Raw genomic sequence first — 24,312 nt, 5'->3', positions numbered from 1 at the left:
GCGGGATATATTTGATAACCTTACCTTAAGCCTAAACTAAAGACTCTGGATGAGGGAAACATATTATGTTAAATACAATTAGAAAATGATTAAATAAAAAAATATATATATATTTTTTTTAAAAAAAAAAAGCCATGGCCGATATTTTTTTGCCGATTCCGATACTTTGAAAATGGCGTGATCGGACCCGAGATGCCGATCGATCGGGACATCTCTAAAATATAGCGATCGCTTCCACACAAATCCAAGCGGTCCATATCATTCAGGAGCATAAAATACTGCGTGTATTATGAAATAAACATGCTTTTTCGTGTCACATGCACTTTAATGACAGAGCTTGTCATTTATGTTCTGTAAATGTAAACATGTACTGTACTACTTGCATGCTTTCTTTTTATCCAGCAGTGTTTTACAGTTACAAAATGTACTGTGAGTAGTTATTGTTTGCACCTTCATGACAGATTTAGTCAATTATTCAGTGTACATGTGTAAACATTGTACTTGCATGTTTTTTTTGTATGTTTTTTTTACTTTAAGTCAGTACTTCTCAAATAGTGGGGCAGAGCGATGCCAGGGGTGGCGTGTGTGACCTCGTTTTTTTTTTTTTTTTTTTTTGCTGTACTAGAATAAAGTGTACTTGCACATCCACTCAGTGGGTGGCAGTGGCGCTCTCATTTTCAAAGTGCGCGCAGTATTTTTGAAGTAAGCAAGAGCACACGGAAGAGACTCATGAAGAGCTGGAGAGCTGTGCGCCGTTTTCGAAAGCCGTTTTCCGGCCGGACTCACACAGCGACCCACTGTCTTCTCCGGTGGTCACGTGTCCGCCCGAGAAGTTTCGATCCCAAGTTTTCGGCTTGGGATCGTCACGACGACCGCCCTCACCTACGGTTCTCCCTCGGCCTCCGAGGATGCGCTTTTTTTCGGGCCGTTTGCCTTTTGGCTTTGACATTTAATACAGTGGTAGACGAGGAAAGACCACTGTTTACTGTCTCTAAAAATGATTATAGCGGACAGCCGGAAGCCAGATCAATTAAGACGCCACTTAAAGACATTAGACCCCAATCTCATTGATAAGCCGCATGATTGTTTTTCAGCGAAAACGTGCCGAATATTGCCAACAATCGTCCCGCTTTGTCAGTGTTATATTAGTAAACCAGTGAGCACTTTTAGCATGCTCAGTGCAATATAACCCCACATCATTGCAAACTGGAGGTGATACTGGGAGCAGCGAAAATAAAAACTGTCCTTCTGTCCAAAGACAGTCTTTTTTTTCTTCTTCTTCTTCTATTCAGTTTTGTTTTTTCAGTCAAATTTTTTTGGCACATTGTCCTCATGAGTTAATGTTTCTAATCAATTTGAATTTTTTATTTACTGATTTTATTTTTCAGTGTCAAATGGTCAAAAATGTACCTTGAGTGTATTTTTACAGTTTGGATGTGACTTTTTTTTTTTTTTTTTTTTTTTAATTCAGGCAAATTGATGCGCGTTAAGTCTTTTCTGTTACAAACGAAACAATGTTAATAAAGTTATACTTTATAAGTTGATCTCTGTTATTTTCTCTAATAGAAAAAAAGGATACAATGTGAGGCAGAGGCGTACTTATAATAGTAATATTATAGACAAATGATACTATTTACAGTGGCGGCAGAGTTTGTGATGTAAAGCACTTTGAATTGCCTTGTGTTGAATTGTGCTATATAAATAAATTTGCCTTGCCTTGCCTTGCCTTAAGTCAAGAAAATGTTTTGTTATTTTTATTCTTATTTAATCAGAATGTGCACTGTATTTTTGTTTGGTCGACAGAAAACCACCTTTTCCACCTTTGACCTGCCTTTAGTCGACCGACATTAAAAAATGAACCCATGCTTGTATGAAAAAAATAATTGTGTACCATCAAGATTTGTATTGGAGGACCCCTGCTCTAGTGTTTTTATTTTGCACTATAAATCTTTAGTTTGCCGTTAGGGACACTGATGCGTTTCCTGACACGCATGCGCACACTTTCTCTCGTGACAAGTTTATACCCCCTGAGGCACTGCAAAGTTGGCCAGCCCAAGTAAGATGTGATGGGCCACTGACAAAGTGCTGACTTGTTCATTTCTCACTCCCTTCATCAGTCATGACAATTGCAATTTTTTTTCCCCTCAATGAATTCCATTGTTGTGCTTTCAGTGCCACAAAAGACATTAGTGGTTTCTGGATTTCTGCGCTAAAGTTTTGTGGTTAAATCAGTGGTAGCTAATCAACTGTAACATCTGCCCAACCAAACAAAACTAAAAACACGATAAAACACACAGCGGATTTTAAAAAAGCCTTCTGTTCTTTCTGTACTTTCTCTAACTTTCAATGTGGAGCTAACCTTATATCATAACTAATTTGAAGCACAGAATGTGACACGCATTACACAATGCAACACAGAACACAGCAAAATAACCACCGGCTATAAAACCAAAAGATTTTGTGCAGTCCAATCTTTTTATTTGAATTGAAAGAGTCCAATTCTCTGTCAAAAACAATTGCCGAGATTTTACAGTGCAAGAAAAGTAACTGTGTCAAGAGTCACATATGGCATGTTTTTTAAACCGGGATGCAATAATATGCATGCTGGTGCCTACTATCCAGGGCCGGCACTAGCTATTTTGGTGCCCTAGGCATAAATGCTTTGTGGTGCCCCCCCATCCACCAATTCAAGACAAAACATTCAGGGATTATATGGTGAAATATTGTTTTGAACCATGGTACAAACATTTTCTAAAATAATTATAGTATTGTGCAGGCCCATATTTAAAACACAGATACATGAAAACTTTAATATTATACCTTTATAGACATGGACTGATAGGGCACTATATAAACATTCTGGACATAATGTGGAAACAATGAATATGAAAGGGGAAATCTACATAGCTATAAGTAGGGATGGGAATTGATAGGATTTTTACGATTCCGATTCCATTATCGATATTGATTAACGATTCGATTCTTTATCGATTCTAATTTGGGGAAAAAGAAGAACAAACGTTTTGATTGGCATTGAGTTTGTTTAATCAGAAGTCACAACCTTAAAAACTCACAACAAGGTCAAAAGAGGCCCAAAGCCTCAATATTAACTGTGGCAATAAGTGGCAAATGCTCAAGAATGTAACATTTTACTGAAACATTTTTCTAATAGAAATAAAAAATATTGGTATATATTGGCATATAGGTCGTTGGTCTGCCGTTATGTGTTAAACTTGCAGGGGTCCCCAAACTTTTTCCAGTGAGGGCCGCATTTTCCCTTCTCTGATGAGGGGCCGGGGTCAGTTTGTAACAGAAAAAGTGTGACGATTGCAGGAGTGCCTAAATGTAAAAAAAATTATTGTTTTTCAGAATGCCACAATCAAATAACCCTTTCTGGATATTTCATGGAACAAAAGTAAATAAAATAAAAATAATAATATAATAATAATTAATAAAAATAACACTATTAACCAAATAGATAATAACCAAATAACCCTCTCTGAGTTCACAGAAAAAGGCCAGAAAATAATTAACACTATTGAGAAAAAAAAAAAAAAAAATCAAAATGCTCTCTGGTATTGTTCAGGGGGCCGGACCAAATGTTGGGGCGGGCCGTATTCGGCCCGCGGGCCGTAGTTTGGGGATCCCTGTTAAAGTATTATTTACCAGTATATTGAAATGCATACCTTTTAGTTTTTATGGTGCTTTCACGCTCAAGTGGGGGCGCCCTTGCGCTTCCTCACGCGAAGAAAAACGCGCTCACGTGAAGAAGAAGAAATGCCGCATCCAAGCGAGTTAGTGAGAGAGGGAAGCACTGCTGCGACCCTACGTTCTTTGTTAATGCTTGTAAAATATCTACAGAGGCAACGCCTGTATGTATCATCTTTTGTGTTGTTGTTGTTGTGTGTTTCCACTCGCGATCAGACACTTAAATCCAGTTGTGTAGTGGTTTGAACGATGTGCTAATGCTAGCGAACGCATGCTAACTGCTTTGTTATTACTGAATTAGCCGCTAATCATCGCTGATTTACGTTGATGCAAACCTGTTTGTTATTGGGGACGAAATTGATTTGTTTCATTTCTATTTTTAGTTTCACTCTTCAAGTGATGGTTGAATAAAGTCAGCAAATTATACCAACGTCTTCTGTATCGTCATTTCGGAGTTTAGCTAGCTGTATAGCTGTCTCTGTGAGGACAGTGCAGTCTATTCCCTCCCGATGCAGTTATCTCCACCTTCCCTCCCGATGCAGTTATCTCCACCTTGCAATGATTGTAAGTCGTTTTGTTGTAATTTTTCCTCGTGAAGTGAAGACACACTTTCGAGCGTTTGAACCTACGTGCTGTCATTGTTATGTTTACAGCTGCAATGCTCGTGCTAAACCATCGTAACCTTTCATTTTCACCCTCTTTCCTGGTGAAGTGTAGCCAAACTTTGGAGCGGGTGGTTCTTGGCGCCATGCTAGTTTGATGTGTTTGGACAACAAGACGGTCACGACGCAATATGCGTCTTCAGGACTCGTTAAAGGAATCGTTAAGGCTTTTTCATTGTGATGTCGAGGCCTCGAAACACTAGGAACCGGTTCCGAATTGGAATCGGATTTCGATTCCCATCCCTAGCGATAAGATTGTTTTTTTTTTTCTCATTAGTTTCACCAGTAGATGTTGCTCTTGGCCTCTGAACCTCTCAAAAAAGACTACGGCTTCTTACTAATGGAAAAATGTCGGTATCAACATAGTCGTTGCATAAAACCACTACCGGTATGTCTCGTAACATTCCATTTAATTTTCATTGTGCAATGAATTTGCAAGTCACATCATTTCCACCACAGCGTTTTGGAGTGGTTTTTATTGGTTGTGCACACTAATAAACCGATCATAACCCGATTTCTGGAGTTACCAGATTATTCAACTGGTCATGTAAAGAGCATGATCCGCTATCCTTTATCTGATAAACACCACTATTTTACATCTCTGAGCATGTGTACAGATGGAAAAACGGATGTCGCGAGAGAGGCCTTAGGGACGCCAAACTGATTCGCTTTCAGCCTATGGGCCTACTCTGCAGTTAGCGAGCTTGTGTAACGCACTCGCCACACTCGCATATGAAGAGGTTCAGTGGGACAACTTCAAGCAAGCATGGGTTTTTGGTAAACATGGAGGAAGGCCTATGCTGAGACCAAGAGTTTTACGTCATGTACTTGGAAAGAAATCGAACTATTGACTTAACATGTAAACCAGGTTTTTCCTGATTATCACATCACTGAAGTGAACGTAAATGCGTCAAATCTCATTATTGTCATTACCTGGTTATTTCCAGTTATCAGATTATTGTAGTCATGTAAACGTAGCTGATAATAAATAAACAATTGTTAAAAAAAAAAAAACAACAACAAAAAACATTCTTACCTGCAAGTGATGCGCGGGCATCATCACGCTGCTTTTTCCTCTTCCCTTTTTCCGCCCCCAACTCTTGTTGTCTTTTCGATGACATTTCCTTTCAAGAATAAACTTCTGCCAAATTTGCGACTGAAGCATAATGGAGCAAACCATTAGGGAATTGGGGGGGGGGTGGCACCAAATTTAGACTGACGAGAGGGCCGCACAGGAGATTCTTTTTTTGTGTAAATAATGAGCCTGTGTTACTTATATTTGTATTACTTGCATTTATCAGTTATAAGTTTTATTTTAAATACTATATATTGTTCTTCTTATGACAATTACCAATTTTTAGGATTTTTTACAGACTTTATTTTTTTTTTTGTGCCCCTTCAGGCAGAGTTGGTGCCCTACACACAGTGCGTGTTATGCGTATGCGGAGCGCCGTGTCTGCTACTATCCCATGCCTGCTAACAAGCATATTTTGGAGCTGTGGGCATCTCTCTGCTAAAAAGTTCCATGTGTTGTGAGGTTCACAGGGCAATTCATCAAGCGTAATGATGCGCGGGCACTCTGAGGTAATGTCAAACTGATGCTAATCTTCTCTGCCATAATCAGCATGCATCAAAAGGGAATGACATGCTAAATTATTGCCTCATGAATAATCTGGTTGAGATCATCTTGATAAACAACAATTTCAGAATGCTTATGCGAGTCACTTCCTGGCAAATGTCGTAGTAACAAAACCTTTTGTTGGTACACCCTCAGAATTTATTGGGAAACTTCTGGATAATGCAGTGAGACTTGTAAAATAAGTTTACGAGAAATATTCGTATTTGTAAGAAAAGTTAACTCTAATTGCAAAAGAGCTTGCTGATCCTGCATGCTGCTTTTCAGCAACTGGCCATGTCCTTCACATTGATATAATTATACACATTCACACCTGGGAGTCATGCAGTAAAAGTGCTGTGCACAGCAGTTTCAGTGCCGCATCTGGAGGTTAATGACCTTCCAACAAAACTTCTCAGCAGGTTCTTATAAAATGGTTATTGTGCACTTACTTCACTGTGCCGGCACTTGAAGCTCTAATTTCTTTCCATTTAGTTGGAGTGCCAAGACACATAATTATCTATGATTAGGGATGGGAATTGATACGATTTTTACGATTCAGATTCCATGATCGATATTGCTTAACGATTCGATTCCTTATCGATTCTCTTATCGATTCTAATTTAGGGAAAAAGAAGAACAAACGTTTTGATTGGCATCCAGTTTGTTTAATCAGAAGTCACAACTAGGGCTGCAGCTATCGAATATTTTAGTAATCGAATAATCGACTGAAAATTCTATCAATTAATCGAGTAATCGGATAAAACAAATATAATTTTAGGTGAAGAGCAATTATAAATATACATGGGAAACAAGACATTTCATCTAATCTTGAACCATTTTCAGTCAATCAATGTCTTTATTTTCGATGTATATTGGTAAATTGTAAACGGTGTTATACTTATATAGCGCTTTTCCACCTTTCAAGGCGCTCAAAGCGCTTTACACTATCTCACCATCCACCTACTGGTGAGAAAGCACCAGGAGCAACGTGGGGTTCAGTATCTTGCTCAAGGACACTTAGGCGAGTTCATCAGGGCAGAGAATTGAACCCACTATCTCTGGGTTGGGAGACAACTACTCTACCACTGAGCCACGCCACCCCCTATTATTATATTGTTTATTTTGTTTTTATATATATATATATATATATATATATATATATATATATATATATATATATATATATATACACACACACACACACACACACACACACACACACACACACACACACACACACACACACACACACACACACACACACACACACACACACACACACACACACACATATATATATATATACATATATTACCTAAAAATGCCGTTACGCTTGATAACACACATCACTTAAAAGTTAGGATTTTTTCCCACGTGTTTCAATTGAATTTCTATTTGTGTCACGCCATTTTTAAGTCCTAGTTAAGTTTTAAATTAGTCTAAACTGTAAGTCCTGATAGGATTTTGAGTTTTTGCAGTGTTCAAAATAAATGTATGATACAGGCTGTATTGGAGCAAATTAGGGACCAGTGCTACTTGGTGTTTTATCCAGCAATGACTACTGAGCTAAAATTGATAGTTAGCATTATTAAGTTTTTATTTTACACCCTCCTCACTCCACAACGCTATGTTATGTTAAAGCCTGTATGTAACACACGTTAGCCACGCATCGACAGTGGTCATAATTAATAGAAACCTAGCCCTCCGCACGGCTAACGTTACGTGAGCTAGTGACAGTAACGTTAATCTTATTTATTAGCGCTTAGCGCTCTTTATTAGCGCTTAGCGCTCTACTGCTTTAAGATGGCAGCTGTATACTAACGCTGCGCAGACATGGCCAAGTCTGTCATTGCGCATCTAGTTCAACATACATGTGATCTCTATGAGAGGCCTCAGACGCTACCTGCTACCAATGTAGCATCGTGCGGACTAGTATTTAGCAACGTCGGCGTCGTTTGTAGCGGCTGTCCGCTACAGTAAGTTTTTTTTTTTTTTTTTGCTTCTTCCTCTACGCACGTAACATCAGCACATTGTCCCGCATTAAAAGTAGTCCGAGCAAAACGTGATGCTTAGAGCTGTCAAAATAAACGATTACTCGATGTGAATAAAATTACTCGGATCAGTTTTTAAACTCAAGTTACTCGAGTTGCTCGAGTATTCGTTTCAGCTCTAGTCACAACCTTACAAACTCACAACGAGGTCAAAAGAGGCCCATGGTCTCAATGTTAACTGTGGAAATAAATGGCAAATACACAAGAATGTGTAACATTTTACTGAAACATTTTTCTAATAGAATTTTTTTTTTTAATGGTACATATTGGCATATAGGTCGTTGTTCTGCCTTTGGCAATATGTGTTAAAGTTTATTATTTACTACCATTATATTGAAATGCATGCCTTTTAGTGTTTAGTGTGCTTTCATGCTCAAGTGGGGGCACCCTTGCGCTTCCTTACACGAAGAAGAACGTTCTCACGTAAAGAAGAGCGCGCTTACACGCAAAGAAGTGCAGCGACAAAGCATCCAAACGAGTGAGCGAGTTAGCGAGAAAGGGAAACACTGCTACGAGCCTACATTCTTTGTTCATGTTTATAAAATATCTATAAAGGCAACGCCTGTGGATCATCTTTTGTGTTGTTGTTGTTGTTGTTGTGTGTTTCCACTCGCGATCGGACACTTACCGTATTGGCCCGAATATAAGACGGCCCTGATTATAAGACGACCCCCTCTTTTTCAAGACTCAAGTTTGAAAAAAGGCTTTTTGAACACTAAATAATTTTTTTTATACAGAAAATAATTACAGTACATCCGAAACAAATGATTATAACAATATATTTGAGAGAAAAAACATGTTATTTTGCCTCATTCAAATCTTAATATCTGAGAATTTAAATATGTAAACTAAAGTGCAATCACATTCTTAAATGAACGGCTTGTGGTTTTTGAAATGTAAATAAACCAATCTATTGTGATAAAACAACAAAATTGCAATAACTGCATTAACCATCAAAGTGAAGTCTAACTGTAACTGTAGTCTTGAAACAAATCTGAATAAGGAAAAACCTTGCAATAAAATAATGTAAACTGGTTAAACTAGTAGCTGAGATCCGTCATGACAGAACATCGCTTCAATGATATCTAGCGTCATCTAGCGTCGTGAATGGGTATAATGTCTAGATCTCGAATATAAAACGACCCCCTCTTTTTCAATCTTATTTCAATGCAAAAAACACTGTCTTATATTCAGGCCAATACGGTAAATCCAGTTGTGTAGTGGTTTGACGATGTGCTAATGCTAGCGAACGCATGCTAAGCGTTTGTGTTACTACTGTATTAGCAGCTAATCATTGCTGATTTACGTTGGTGTGAACCTGATTGTTTTTGGGGACAAAATGTATTTGTTTCATTTCTATTTTTAGTTTCACTCTTCAAGTGATGGTTAAATAAAGTCAGCAAATTATACCAACGTCTTCTGCATCGCCATTTGGGAGTTTAGCTCACTGTATAGCCAGGACTGAGCCTTTGCGTCTCGGTGAGGACAGTACAGTTGTATTCCCTCCCGATGCAGTTATCTCCACCTTGCAATGACTGCAAGTCGCTTTGTTGTAATTTTTCCTCGTGAAGTGAAGACACACTTTCGAGCGTTTGAACCTATGTGCTGTCATTGTTATGTTTACGGCTGCAATGCTCGTGCTAAACCATCGTAACCTTTCATTTTCACCCACTTTCCTGGTGAAGTGTAGCCAAACTTTGGAGCGAGTGGTTCTTGGCGCCATACTAGTTTGATGCGTCTGGACAACAAGACACGTCACGTCACGAGACGATACAATACGTGTCTTTAGGAATCGTTAAAGGGATCGTAAGGCTTTTTCATTGTGATGTCGATGGCCTCGAAACACTAGGAACCGGTTCGGAATTGGAATCGGATTTCGATTCCCATCCTTATCTATGATGTTAACAGAAATCAAGGATAAGAACTCATTGATAAGGTTTCTCAACATCCACACCTTACGACCACGGTACTAAGTACATGTCCGTATATAACGATGGTCTGTATGAAGCTAAATGATGGGTCACAATTCAAGCAAAGTAGCTCAGATACCATCTCAATAGCCTCTTTCTGGGCCTTAATCCCAAATATACACCAATTAAATGGGTATATAACTTCTGGGCCTCCCTCAAGGTCTCTTTTCAATCCAACACAGCAGTAATGTTCCAAACGATAGGAATCCCGAGCCCTAGCAATTCAAATGACTGAACAACCTCAAACTTTCGGTCCAACACAGCAAACTATTTTTGTTTAAAAGAGAGATGTGGTTACACCATTTCATTTTTCTTTATACAACCAACTGGTAAATCATGTACTTTATCTGTGTTATGCTCCCAAAATGGGAACAGTTCATGCAACATTGACAGCACAGAAACTTTAGACTTTAGACTTTAAACAACCATTTTACTTTGCTAATAACTGCTTAAGGAAACCAAGAAAAAAATTCTATTAGTTCCCGAGACAGAAAGTCATTACTCAATGAAAATATCATATACACACACACACTAGCACACACACACACACAAGCATACAAGACTAACAGCCATGTGCAACAGGGTCTTATGGGTATTCACTAATAGGGTGCTGTAGACGTCTCCGAAATGAGCTCCCTTAGCATTTGGAGGTTCATAACCTTGTTTTATACAGGTATCACAAGTGCTTTAAGCATACGGTCCCTGACAAAAGTCTTGTTGCTTATCCATTTTGTAGAAGCAATTGCTAATAACCTGACTTTTAATTATTCAATTAGTTTCAGAAATGGCTCATATGAAAGCTAAGACCCTCCCAAATGATGTGAATGCACAAAAATATTTGTTTCACTAAAAAAAGATTTATCATTGAATGAAGACATAAAGTTCAAAAAGTTTTGTCACCTACAGAAAGTAGTGTGAAAATTGAACAAAAAATGTACTTCAAATACAAAAGTATGTTACATAACATAAGCGAATTAAAGGGTATGTCATGCCCTGGGAAAATGTTAATATTCCATCATTTATCCATAAACGCACGCCTTTTGTATTCATATCATGCCACTTCGTGTAATTACACACAAGAAAATGAGAGAAATTTGGCTCGATTGTCAAGCTAAAACAACCGGCGCCCGAGATCTGGCAGATTGTGTGCGTGACGTCACTACAAGTGAAGAGAGTGCCACCGGCCACTAGGGGGGCAGCGCCTGTCTGCATCAATATAATTCCTTCTAGTGAGGGGAGAATTAGGGGTGTTTTGAGCTGTTAATGCTGATGCATTGTGTTCGTCCTGCACATATTCCAGGTTCCCTCATGAAGAAACACCCCTCGTTGTTAATAAAAGAGAATTCAGAATTGACAGTGATGGGTGTTTCTTCAACAAGAAAAAGGCTCAGTGCTTTAATACTGAATGGCGGCGATGATGGCAGACAATTTCGTTTCTAGTTTCAGCGACGAATCCGACGTAGAAGGACGTAACGAATGTTCATCTAATGGTGACGAGGAGAGTTACGAAGCTTTAATCAGTCTTTTAGGTTACCAATTTGAGCCCAAACGAACGCCAATGCAGCGTAATGAAACGGTCATTGAGGGGAGCAATGACACTGATGAAACATCGGCAGCAGATCGTGTGGGAAACACCAATGATTTGTTTTGCATTTCTTTTTGTGAAGCTGATACACCGTGACTGCAAAATAAAGGAATGCATAGAATAATTATCATTTATTGCGCTATCATAGCTTTTCGCTCTGCCAACAGACACAAATATGAATGGGATCAGAGGATTTGTTCTATATATTTTACGAACGATAATTTATACATGTGTCCAGTCCTGTATCCAATGCGTGACATTTTTTTATATAAAAGAGTACTCACTCTGGCCATTTCGAGCTTGGCTGCTCCCCTCCTTTGCTTAGCCTTAGCCTCCTTTGCCAGTCATCGTCCTCTTTCTTGATATCTCGGGACATTTAGGTGGCTGCGCGTGTATGGTCGGCACCGCATCTCCTTTGAGCAGCAATCTTTTAGCAAAGCCCGATTTCACTTGTCCATAGTTCGAGAAACTTTCAGGTGGAAAATGCGCACCATAGAAAGCTGTGTCTAGAAAATTAGCCCTCTTTGCACGGACGAACTTTACCCATTGTCTGCGTAGTCCAGCTTTTTTTTTCGCGTTCAGGAACTCATGGATACTATATTCCGATAAATAGCTATTTGTACACCACATAGCACAGCAGTTTTGAACCATTCTAGTGATGTTTTGGTCAAACAAACCCAAATGCTACTCTCTCGTCGATAAAAAACAATGGCACCTGGCTCCGCCTCGACTTTCATTCACTTGTCGTGACGTCCCCGCCCCATTCGGCTGTTTCCGGAACACTTTCGGAAATGTTTGTAATTTTCGATCTATTTTCGATAATTTCTCATTAATGTGATTGATTTTTTTGTTAACTTTATCAATATTTGTTATCTTGGCACATAACGGTTCTATTGATGTCTCACACCCCCTTTGCCGCTACATACCCTTTAAGTAGTGGTGTTGTGAAATTGAAATTTAATATTTATATTTTAATATTTTATTTAATTTTCCATGGGCTTGAAGGACTGCATCCATGCGGTTCGGCAAGGATTCATACAATTTATTGATGAAGTCGTCAGGAACATCAAAGACAGCAGTCTTGCATGCCTCCCAGAGTTAATCAACATTCTTGGGTTTCGTCTTCCATGCTTCCTCTTTCATCCTATTCATGTCTGGTGACTGGGCTGGCCAGTCCAGGGGGATCTTGATGTTTTTTGCCTCGACAAACTTTGAGGTAGAGATTGAAGTATCCTGCTGCAGAATTTGTCCCTTTTTATGGTTAGAAATGTAAGAGGCAGCTAAGATTTGTTGATATTTCAGACTATTTATGTTGCCTTCCACCCTGCAGATCTCTTGCACACCCCCATACTGGATGTAACCCCAGACCATGACTTTGCCACCACCAAACTTCACTGTTTTGTGGCAAAAGGTGGATTTTTCAGATGAATCTTCCATTGAATTACACCACAGTCGCCGCAAATATTGCAGGAGACCTACTGGAGCCCGCATGGATCTGAGATTCACTCAGAAAACAGATCTCACAGCACCACTACTTAATTCGCTTATGTTATGTAATATATTTTTGTATTTGAAGTACACCGGCGGGAGGCCCCGGGGTCGACCCAGGACTCGCTGGAGAGACTATGTCGTTCGGCTGGCCTGGGAACGCCTTGGAATCCCGCCGGAGGAGCTGGCTGAAGTGGCTGGGGAGAAGGAAGTCTGGGCTTCCCTGCTAAAGCTGCTGCCCCCGCGACCCGACCCCGGACTAAGCTGAAGATGGATGGATGGATGGATGGATGGATGGATGGATGGATGGATGGATGGATGGATGGATGGATGGATGGATGGATGGATGGATGGATGGATGGATGGATGGATGGATGGATGGATGGATGGATGGATGGATGGATGGATGGATGGATGGATGGATGGATGGATGGATGGATGGATGGATGGATGGAAGTACTTTTTTTGTTCAATCTTCACACTACTTTCTGTAGGCGACAAAACTTTTGTCTTGCCAAAATTTGACCTTTATGTCTTCATTAAATGATGAATCTTTTTTTAGTAAAACAAATATATTTTTGTTCATTCAACATCATTTGGGAGGGTCTTAGCTTTCATATGAGCCATTTCTGAAACCAATTGAATAATTAAAAGTCAGGTTATTAGCAATTGTTTCTCCAAAATTGATAAGCGACAAGACTTTTGTCAGGGACCGTATATGACACCACTGGCCTAATTTGGTTGGTCGTGTAAAACCGATCAAAAAAAAATCGATTAATATTGCGCATGTTCTCACCACGCTCCAATATGACCTATAGCCCTCTTCTTATCCTTCGGGCTTGGTAAGAGAAGCCATATCGACATGGTAATGCTACTTATGTAGCATATATAGTCACAACCATGATATCAAAACTTCAGGTCCTTGGGACCCTGTTCTACTGTTATGAACTCACATGGCAACAATTAAAGGTAAATTCTTCTCGAGATTCTATTATTGAGATGGACGGATGTGAGTGAAAAAATGCCGAGCTGGGTGGCAGACGTTGATAGCAATCGGCCAGTGGGAACAGCATGACTGTTCAGAATTGAGAAGCTCTCATTTACAAATTCAATGTTTTGTGACAGGTTTGGCTTGACAACCTTGCAAAGATGGACAAATATTGAGTGACCCGATCATGAAAGGAGTGTCATAACGACGCGAGAGCAAACCACAGTCTATATATACTGTATACTGTATATATATATATATATATATATATATATATATATATATATATATATATATATATATATATATATATATATATACATATGTACAAGTACATTTATTTTTAGATATACAGTAAATAACCTTGAATTGACAGTTGTGCTTGGTTCTGTATTTTGCAGAATATCACTGTAAGTTTGACAAAGAACATTTTTTTCCCATTTACATTGTTTTAATGTCATGAATTCACAGTATTCCCCTGTTAATTCTACGGACATTTTTTACAGTGTCATAGCTGTCAATATTCACCCTATAATTTAGAATGTAACTTACTCAAGGTTCTTGCCCTGAGCTCAAGGTGGATTGGGTTACCTCCCAAACTGATTACCTGAAATAAACTTGAGTTGTGGATGTAACAGAGAAACTCAGATGTGAATTAAAAAAATAAACAAATAAATATTCATATACAATTACAGAACGTTTGCCACTTTTGCTCCCACATTAAGCAAGACATTGAACTAATGTGACTGAGACAATGAAGACCACACATGAAACCTAAGTTCAAGTCAACTCAGACTTACCTTGTCTGTGGTGTAATGTTACCTCAAATTCACTCTGAAATTGACCGACAAGGTGTGGAAACAACCCCATGCGTTAAAAACGACTCGCTCCCCAACATTTTGGAGACAAAGTAGTGGTTTTCTTCATGACACAAAATTCTGCCGACTGCTTCTTGATATTGTTTTAGGAGTGTGCGTATCTGCATCCTGTTGAAGCACAGCAACGGAACTGTGTTTTCTTTCCTTGACGTAATGTTGACTCTTCTCACTTCGCTCTTTAAGAAAGTTTGCTGTCTGGCATTTATCTGTACTACATATAACTTAATGCTAAAGCTATAAAGTTCCTTACTAAATTTAGATTGTAAGTAATATAAATAGAGAATAGTTTTCTTTCATTGCATTGCTGTAGGCCGTGTTTGTAGAAATGGTGTATTTTATTTTTTTTTTTTCTGTATGTCTCAGTAAGGCATTTAATCAGCCCAATTAACAATATGTGTATGTTTTTGTAACATCTGCTGGTAACACTTTACAATAAGGGTCCCTTAGTTAACATTAGTTAATGCATTTTTAGACAATAAGACAATAATGTTTACGTAACATTACAATAATTAATATAATTGCTTATCTAACATTTATTAATATTGTAATTAACATGAGTTTATGCATTAGCTAATCCATTAGTTAATGCATAACCAGACAGTAACTAATGGTTTGGTAAAATTAAAAATATATATTTGCCTATATGGGGTTAGGGTTTAGGGTTAGGGTTTGTTAACTTAGCATTTATAATTTCTTAGTTAAGGGACGCATGCGCTACACTTTACAATAAGGGTGTAAAAAACATTCAGTAATGGTTAATAAAGGTTAAGGGAGGGGAATTTAAGCATTTATAATTTCTTAGTTAAGGGACACATGTGCTACACTTTACAATAAGGGTCCAAAAAGCATTCAGTAATGGTTAATAAAGGTTAAGTAATACTTATCAGGTACTTTCATGTGAAATAATACCATACTTAGGTTATAATATATAATATATATATAATACATTACTTAACATTAATTCACATATAGTAAATTAGTGCATTAATAAATAGTTTTTAATGCATACTGGTACTAGTAAGTGATTATGTTATTTTAAAATGAGAAACATTGCTCTGTAAATCCTTGGGTGCTGCTAACCTAACCTCAAGTATGGTATTATTTCCCGTGAACGCACCTCATAAGTATTACTTAACCTTAATTAACCATTACTGAATGTTTTTTGGACCCTTATTGTAAAGTGTAGCAGACGTATCCCTTAATTAAGAAATTAGAAATGCTTAAGTTCCCCCCTCTTAACCTTTATTAACCATTACTGAATGCTTTTGAACCCTTATTGTAAAGTGTAGCACATGTGTCCCTTAACTAAGAAATTATAAATGCTTAAGTTAACAAACCCTAACCCTATATAGGCCTATATTTGTTTTGTTTTTTATTTGACCAAACTGTTAGTTACTGTCTGGTTATGCATTAACTGATGCATTAAACTAATGCATTAACTCGTGTTAATTAATATATTAATAAATGTTTTTATTGTAATGTTACTTAAACCTTAGTTATTGTCTTAAAATGCATTAACTAATGCATTAACTCATGTTAATTAATATATCAATAAATGTTAGATAAGGGATTAAATGAATTATTGTCATGTTACTTAAACATGTGTTATTGTCTAAAAATGCATTCACGAATGTTAATTAAGGGACCCTTATTGTAACGTGTTACCCATCTGCTTTATTACTGTGTCAACCCTGAGATTTTTTTTAGCGAGATCAATCACATCAAATGGTGTACACGATACATTGGAACACCCTCTTCGACCCATTACACCAGAGATGGTGTCAAGAAGAAGGCAGGGGGCTAAGATCTGAATATCATAAAAAGCCATACTGTTGCACTTGTGGTTGCACTTCAATAAAAAAGAAAGGCCAAGTTCAATGTCAGCTTTTGTTGAAATGTGAGTTGCCAAGGCCGAAATTCTCTGCACCCAAACAACACTTATAAGGGCAAGAAAAAGTCAGGGTGATTCATTGGTTTACAGTGTGGAGATGTGCGTCAAAAGGGCTGTTTGACATTTATATTCACCACATGGCAAATGACAGTAGGGTCATTAAGGCGTCTCTCCTATTTTCTTCCCTTTAGAAACTACAATACAAAAGATTAATGAACCCAATGTTCTCAAATAGAGAAGACCAGACCGAGGCGGCTGACCACAACCCACACAAAGAATTCGAAATGCCAGAACAAAGCAGTCAGGTTTTTGTGTTGGACTGACGGTGTGGCAATGTGGAACCAACTTTCAGGAATTAACAAGCTTTCACCAAAGATAGAGTTTAAAGTTACAAAGCTTTGGTACAGCGGGGGGGAGAAACAGTGTCACTTATTCTGCATGTAACTTACTGCTGTGAGCTAGAAACCGTTACTTTTTACTGTGATTTGAAGGCATTTCCTTATTTGACGTGAGTGTAATCTTTAAGCTCCTTAGTCAAGTAGCTTGCTTTTCTTGATTATGTAAAAGACAGAAAGAAAAGACAATGGAAAAGGGATACATAACAATTGGATGTATAAATGAATATGCATGTTGAATGTTATTAGTGTTACAAAGAAGTCCCAATTTTATTTTACGAAAATATGCCCACCCACTCGAAGCGATGGCATTTTTCTTTTGTTCAAAAAGGGACAAAAATGGAAACATTCAACATATTTAATTTAAAAATATTATTAAAACAGTAATTTAAAGCCGACATTCCGCCATATTTGCTGTTTTTAATGTTTAGTAGCACCGCTGCGCACGCCCAATGTGACGTGTACGAGTGCTGACGTTATCGCGGGAGCCTTTGATATGCATGCGGAGATAGCCCCCCTGAATTCCCCGCAATCGAATTCTTCCACTTTGGAGGCAGGATTCAGAATTTTTCATCTTTGCCGACACCATATGCACGCGAGGCAACTCCGCAACACAGTCATTGCGTCTTCGTGTCCCAGAGTCGCCATGTAAACTGCCCCTTATACTAACTTTCATGTGTATTGGTTCAGGTGATACAACGTTCGATGCAAACCTTTGTTTTCAATAACTACTAAAGAAACATTTTGAAGTGCAAGTCTCTTTATTAAAAAAAAAAAAAAATGTGCCCACTTCTGGGGGACAATGGACCCCGAGACTCAAACTAAAGTATTGTAATATTAAAGTGATTTGCGAAAGAAAAAAAAAAATCTGGGATATCCAAGGACCGATCTATCTGAGGCATACTAGACTACCCCAAGACTCGAACCAAAGTACTCTCATGAAATTCTGGTGTGTGATTTCATTTCACATATTTCTTTTTTAATGTCGGTTCATGTTCATGTCAGTTCATGTTTATTTTGAGTTACAGAACAGGAAGTGACCTGGGAATCACCCAAATGAATAGGCAGTGACTCAAACTCAACAGGAAATGACCTGTAAATGCCCCGAAAATCAGACCGAATGACTGTGAATGATCTGGTTTTGAATGAACGAAAGTTCCCAGTCTAAATGGATTGAGCGTCGAGCACAGTCAATGGTAGCCTTAGAGTTAACTGAGACACTATTACGGTGGAAGATTTTGGCAGCAACTTGTTGGTTCCCTTTAAAAAAAAAAAAAAAAAAAAAAAATTATATCTCGTTTCTTGGCAGGAGCATATCAATAACCTTTTGGGATACAAAGCATCATGATACAGCACCATTTCGATATTTTGTCACACCCCTACACCTCAGTCAGGGTAGCCCACCAGATACCAGAGGGTGAATCCTCTAGAAAGAAACACAAATACAAAACTCACTTTACAGCAGAATTTACGAAAGTATATACCTGTCTAGTTGAGGTGAAGAATGATGACATTGTGGCAAGGTGCACTCTGTGCAACTTCAGCATTGCCCACTGCAGACTTTATGATTTTAAAAGACATGTTAAGTTAGGTTAACTTTACCACGCCATCACCAGGATTTAATTTCTCTAGGTTAAAGACTGTTGTGAAATTAAGCTAACCTTAGACGAAATTAAATAAAAATGTACTTTTAGTTAATTAGGGTCAATAAACATCTCCCTGAAATGAGTTTTTGAAACTTGGGATGTCTGCAATCAGTGACAGTGTAAATGTAGATGCAACTGGTTGTCGTCTTTGTATGTGCGCCGAGTACTCACTAGTGACAAAGTTCAGGGTGTAGTCTGCCTTCTGTCCAAAAATCGGATGGGATATGCTTTAGCACCCCACGATCCTGGCCAGAACAAGCATTGTTGAAATTTGATGAACGGATGTGTGACTTGACAAATTTTATTACCGTATTTAACATTTTTACAATTTTTTTCCGAAAGGAACAAAAACCTTTGGGAGTTACTTCAAACCGAAGTGCTAATACTTGAGACTTACTTACTCCCACATCTGTCAATGTAACCTGCACTGTAACTGGAGGATTAATGTATCATGTATCTATGTCCTCTTTCTGTTTTGTTTTTCTGTGTTTTTTTGTGCGATGCCTGCATTTGTCAGCCTTGCCAGTTGCCACGACCACACCTCCAGTTGATCTTCAATCAACATCTGCCAGCAATCAAGCCATCACTCAGCCGCTTATGTACCTGGAACCCACCACCACCAGCGTGTCTTATTGTTGTAGCAACCGCAGTGGTAGCTAATGTCTCAAGCCACGGCTCAGCTGTTTAATACTGTCTCTGTGTGTTTTTCCCTTACGCATCTAAGCTGTGTTTTCATCTGCTTAAGATCATCATCACCAGATGCCTGCCCTCCACCGCCTCGTAGATGTCATCACTGTAAGATACCTCAGCAATTCACTTTGCTTCTCTTCTCTTTTTTTTTCCATCACAAAGCTTTATTGTAACAATATTCATACACTGCTGGCCAAAAGTATTGGCGCCCCTGCATTTCTGTCAGATAATGCTCAATTTCCCCCAGAAAATGATTGCAATTACAAATAGTTTGGTAGTAATACCTCCGTTTATTTTGCTTGCAATGAAAAAACACAAAAGAGAGAAGAAAAAAAAAAGAATCATTATCATTTTGCAAAAAAACTCCAAAAATGAGCCGGACAAAAGTATTGGCACCCTTTGAAAAATCTTGTGATGCTTCTCTAATTTGTGTAATTAACAGCACCTGTTACTTACCTGTGGCACATAACAGGTGGTGGCAATAACTAAATCACACTTGCAGCCAGTTAAAATGGATTAAAGTTGACTCCACCTCTGTCCTGTGTCCTTGTGTGTACCACATTGAGCATGGAGAAAAGAAATAATACCAAAGAACTGTCTGAGGACTTGAGTAGCAAAATTCTGAGGAAGCATGGGCAATTTCAAGGCTACAAGTCCATCTCCAAAGACCTGAATGTTCTTGTGTCTACTATGTGCAGTGTCATCATTAAGTATAAAGCAATAAGTATAAAGCCCATGGCACTGTGGCTAGCCTCGCTAGATGTGGACAGAAAAGAAAAATTGACGAGAGATTAAAAAAAAAAAAATTGTGCGGATGGAGGATAAAAAAACCTCGACTAACATACAAACAAGTTCAAGCTGTCCTGCAGTCCAAGTGTACAACAATGTCAACCCGCACTATCCTTCGGCGTCTGAATGAAAAGGGACTCTATGGTAGGATACCCAGGAAGACCCCACTTCTGACCCAGAGACAGGCTGGAGTTTGCAAAACTTACCTGAGAAAGCCAAAAACGTTTTGGAATAATGTTCTCTGGTCAGATGAGACAAAAGTAGAGCTTTTTGGGAAAAGGCATCAACATAGAGTTTACAGGGGGTGAAAAACAAGGCCTTCAAAGAAAAGAACACGGTCCCCAGTCAAACATGGCAGAGGATCCCTGTTGTTTTGGGGTTGCTTTGCTGCCTCTGGCACTGGACTGCTTGACAGTGTGCATGGCATTATGAAGTCTGAAGACTACCAACAAATTTTGCAGCATAATGTAGGGCCCAGTGTGAGAAAGCCGGGTCTCCCTCAGAGGTCATGGGTCTTTCAGCAGGACAATTACACACTTCAAAAAGCACTAGAAAATGGTTTGAGAGAGAGCACTGGAGACTTCTAAAGTGGCCAGCAATGAGTCCAGACCTGAATCCCATAGAACCCCTGTGGAGAGATCTGGAACTGCCAGTTTGGAGAAGGCATCCTTCAAATCTCAGAGACCTGGAGCAGTTGACCAAAGAAGATTGGTCTAAAATTCTTTTTATTTTATTTTTTTAAATATCTTTTGTTCCCAATGTGAGCTTTCTCATTGCTTTTGGTCAACTAACTGCGATTATTTAGGGGCGGGGGGTTGGTCAAATAGACTCTCAAGATAACAACACCTCATAATTACACAAGGTAATTCCAAAATCAAAGTCAATTCAATTCAATTCCTTTATTGTCATTGCAAGCCAAGCACATACTGTATGTAATCTTAATCTTCCTCTGACCTTCGTTTCTCAGGAACAGAAACATTGTTCCCAGTTATATTTGTCTGAGGCATGTTTGTTGCTTCCAACTGTCTAAGTGTCAGAATATTTTTTGTCATATGCATTTGCATATGCAGCATTTGAAAGTTTGTTCTATTGGCTAAAAAATCTTGCTTGTAAAATATCTCTACAGCGGCAACGCCTGTGTGTATCATGTTTTCTGTTGTTGTTGTGTATTTTCCACCCGCGATTGGACACTTAGAGCCAGGTGTGTGGTTGTTTGAACGATGTGCTAATGCTAGCGAACGCATGCTAACCGTTTGTGTCATTGCTGTAATAGCAGCTAATTATTATTTATTTATGTTGATTCGAACATGTTTGGTATCGAGGACGAAATTGATTTGTATTATTTCTATTTTTAGTTTCACTTTTCAAATGGTGGTGTCATAACGATGGCCAACATAAAGTCAGCAAACTATATGGACGTCCAGTATCGTCATTTGGGAGGTTAGCTCGCTGTATAGCCAGGACCGAGCCGTAGCGTCCTGGTGAGGACAGTATATTCGGATTTCGTTTTTCATGCATCATGTAACATTATCATACTGTACACTTATTCAGCATGTTGTTCTCTAATGTATTTTTATATTAAATTGCCTTTCAAGATGACATATCCATTCTATGTGTTGGATTTTATCAAGTACCGTAATTTCTGAACTATAAGGCGGACCTGACTATAAGCCGCCAGCCACCAAATTTGACATGAAAACAGCATTTGTTCATTGATAAGCCGCACTGGACTATAAGCCGCAGTTGTCCTCATTGTATTATGGGATATTTACACCAAAAGATTTTAACTGGTAACACTTCATTTGACAATGGCACCGTAAGACTGTCATGAGACCAAATAACCCACCATTAAGCTTTGAACCAATTGGCTGCAAAGCCTTATAGTCACTAAAAGCTTCATTTGGCCATCACTGCTTCCTTGGGGTTGACAGTGAACCTCTGCTGCCACCTGCTCTCAACACTGTTGTCATCCAACATTCCTCCTAGCATGCTTGGCGGTGCAACAGATGTAAATAAGTCATGTTCTGTGCTAATTATTTCTTCAGTTACTGTTCCAGTTGTTTCATTAATTTCTAGTTATGGTATTTGGTAACATTTTCTTGGATAGTGGTGCCATAATACTGTCATAAGACAGTCATAATCATTACATGACACTGTCATAAGCATTAATGAAGGCTTATAATAGATGTCAGTTAGTGTCATCCAGCAAATTATCTCACTTTTGAATGGACGTAAAACATCTGAGCTGGACATAAATGGATTTAGTGATACAATATGCTTCATGACACATATTGACATCTGTCATAAGCATTCAGTAATGCCCATGATAGTGTCATGTCATAATTATGATGTTCTTATTACAGTTATGACAGACGCCGCTGTCAAATAAAGTGTTATCTATTAACCCAAATAAATCAACAAATAAGCCACACTGGACTACAATCCGCAGGATTCAAAATGAGGGAAAAAAGTAGCGGTTTATAGTCCGAAAATTAGGGTAAATTTCCCCCAGAAATGCGACTTATACTCCAGTGCGTCTTATATACGTTTTTTTTTTTTTTTTTTTCGTTTGGCATTTTATGGCTGGTACTCAGGTGCGACTTATAGTCCAAACAATACGGTATATATTAATATTATTGAAACTTTTTGATTATTTAACATGTCCTTGGTCAAACTGACCCAGAAATGTCATTGCTAATCCTGAGAAATAAACGCTACAAGTGGAAAGAATGTGTCATCAACAAAACCAGAAACTGTTGCTGATGGTGTTAACAAGAATTTAACAGCGTATATATGGATTCTTTTCAATTATGCTTTTGTTTTTGATTTGTGCACTTTTGGATGCCTTAACATGCCCTCTGTCAAATTGACGCAGGAACATTATTGCTGTTCCTGAGAAAACAAATTCAGAGGAGGGTTAAGATCAAGTATTTGCCTCTTCATTCGTCACTCGGGAGTTCCACGTCCACACACCACATTAGTTGTTGGGTGTTCTGAAAGTCCCGTTTCCATTCAAAATTTACAGCCGATATCCGACCAAGGACAACTTGAATGCCGCTTCTCAGAGCTTGATTTGCAGTGTTGTTGTCAACGAGACTCCAGCAGATTACGTACAAGGCCAAGTGTAAATTATACCGTGTGAGCGTCTATAGATGTTATTGTTTGACATATATGTCCTTAAGATGTTACTGAAATATTTTCCAGGGTAAAGGCCAAATGTCATACTTGAGTAGCACCTGCAACGTACGCCTTTTTTTTTCACATGAAGAGTGGTTTCCAAGTTATAAAGTGTCCACATTGAAGCAGGAAGGATAAAAAAGGTGAAAATTGACCTTGGAAGTTTGAAGCCATCCATTCTCCATATGAACCTTTATCGAATGTGTCAGTAGTTTGATGAAAAATTATTACGGGGTTGGAGAGGTAATTAAATTTTAGTGCAAACATATGAGGAAGGAACTCATGCACTTGTTTTTTTCCCCGCAAGGCTGCCGTTCTACCGAGAAGTCGTTCATTGTATGATGTGTTTAAAGTTTGAAGAGTATCTAAATGTGTCAATTATTGAGCCAAGTTCTGCATAGCAACACAGTTTGTAAGATGGAACGCCGTGCTTTTATTTCAGTTCAAAATTGTGATCATCCATTCCAAAGAAACAAAACACACATTATGCTACGGTAATCTTAGGACTACTTTCTGTAAGGGTTGGTTGGTACTTTTATCTTTTGGCTTTGATATGACAGTGTGTCAGAAAATATAGTCTGACTGTAGCCAGATCTTACTAGCCTTAAAAAGAATTCACTTTAGTTTTACATGCTATACTAAAACATCAAGTTTTTAGCACTATTCCACAAACTGTTAAGACCACTGTGTCAACTGCTGCTTTAGATTTATTTCATCTTTCCCGTAGTTTGTCAAAAATGTTTTTTTGAAAGACCTTGGGTTATCATTGTTTCAAC

The 24,312-nt window shown here is 38.4% G+C and overlaps 1 long non-coding RNA gene across 1 annotated transcript; it reads left to right on the top strand.

Annotated features, from left to right (window-relative positions):
- The first annotated feature begins 3,763 nt into the window (after positions 1-3,763).
- On the top strand, positions 3,764-20,461 carry LOC130927182 (uncharacterized). Its single transcript, XR_009066369.1, has 3 exons — positions 3,764-3,872; positions 5,773-5,954; positions 19,398-20,461. It is a non-coding gene; the product is annotated as an uncharacterized LOC130927182 (long non-coding RNA).
- Positions 20,462-24,312: the final 3,851 nt, after the last annotated feature.

Source organism: Corythoichthys intestinalis, chromosome 12 (genome assembly GCF_030265065.1).
Source record: "Corythoichthys intestinalis isolate RoL2023-P3 chromosome 12, ASM3026506v1, whole genome shotgun sequence".
Classification (NCBI taxonomy): Eukaryota; Metazoa; Chordata; class Actinopteri; order Syngnathiformes; family Syngnathidae; genus Corythoichthys; species Corythoichthys intestinalis.
This window is presented reverse-complemented; position numbering and strand designations above follow the sequence as displayed.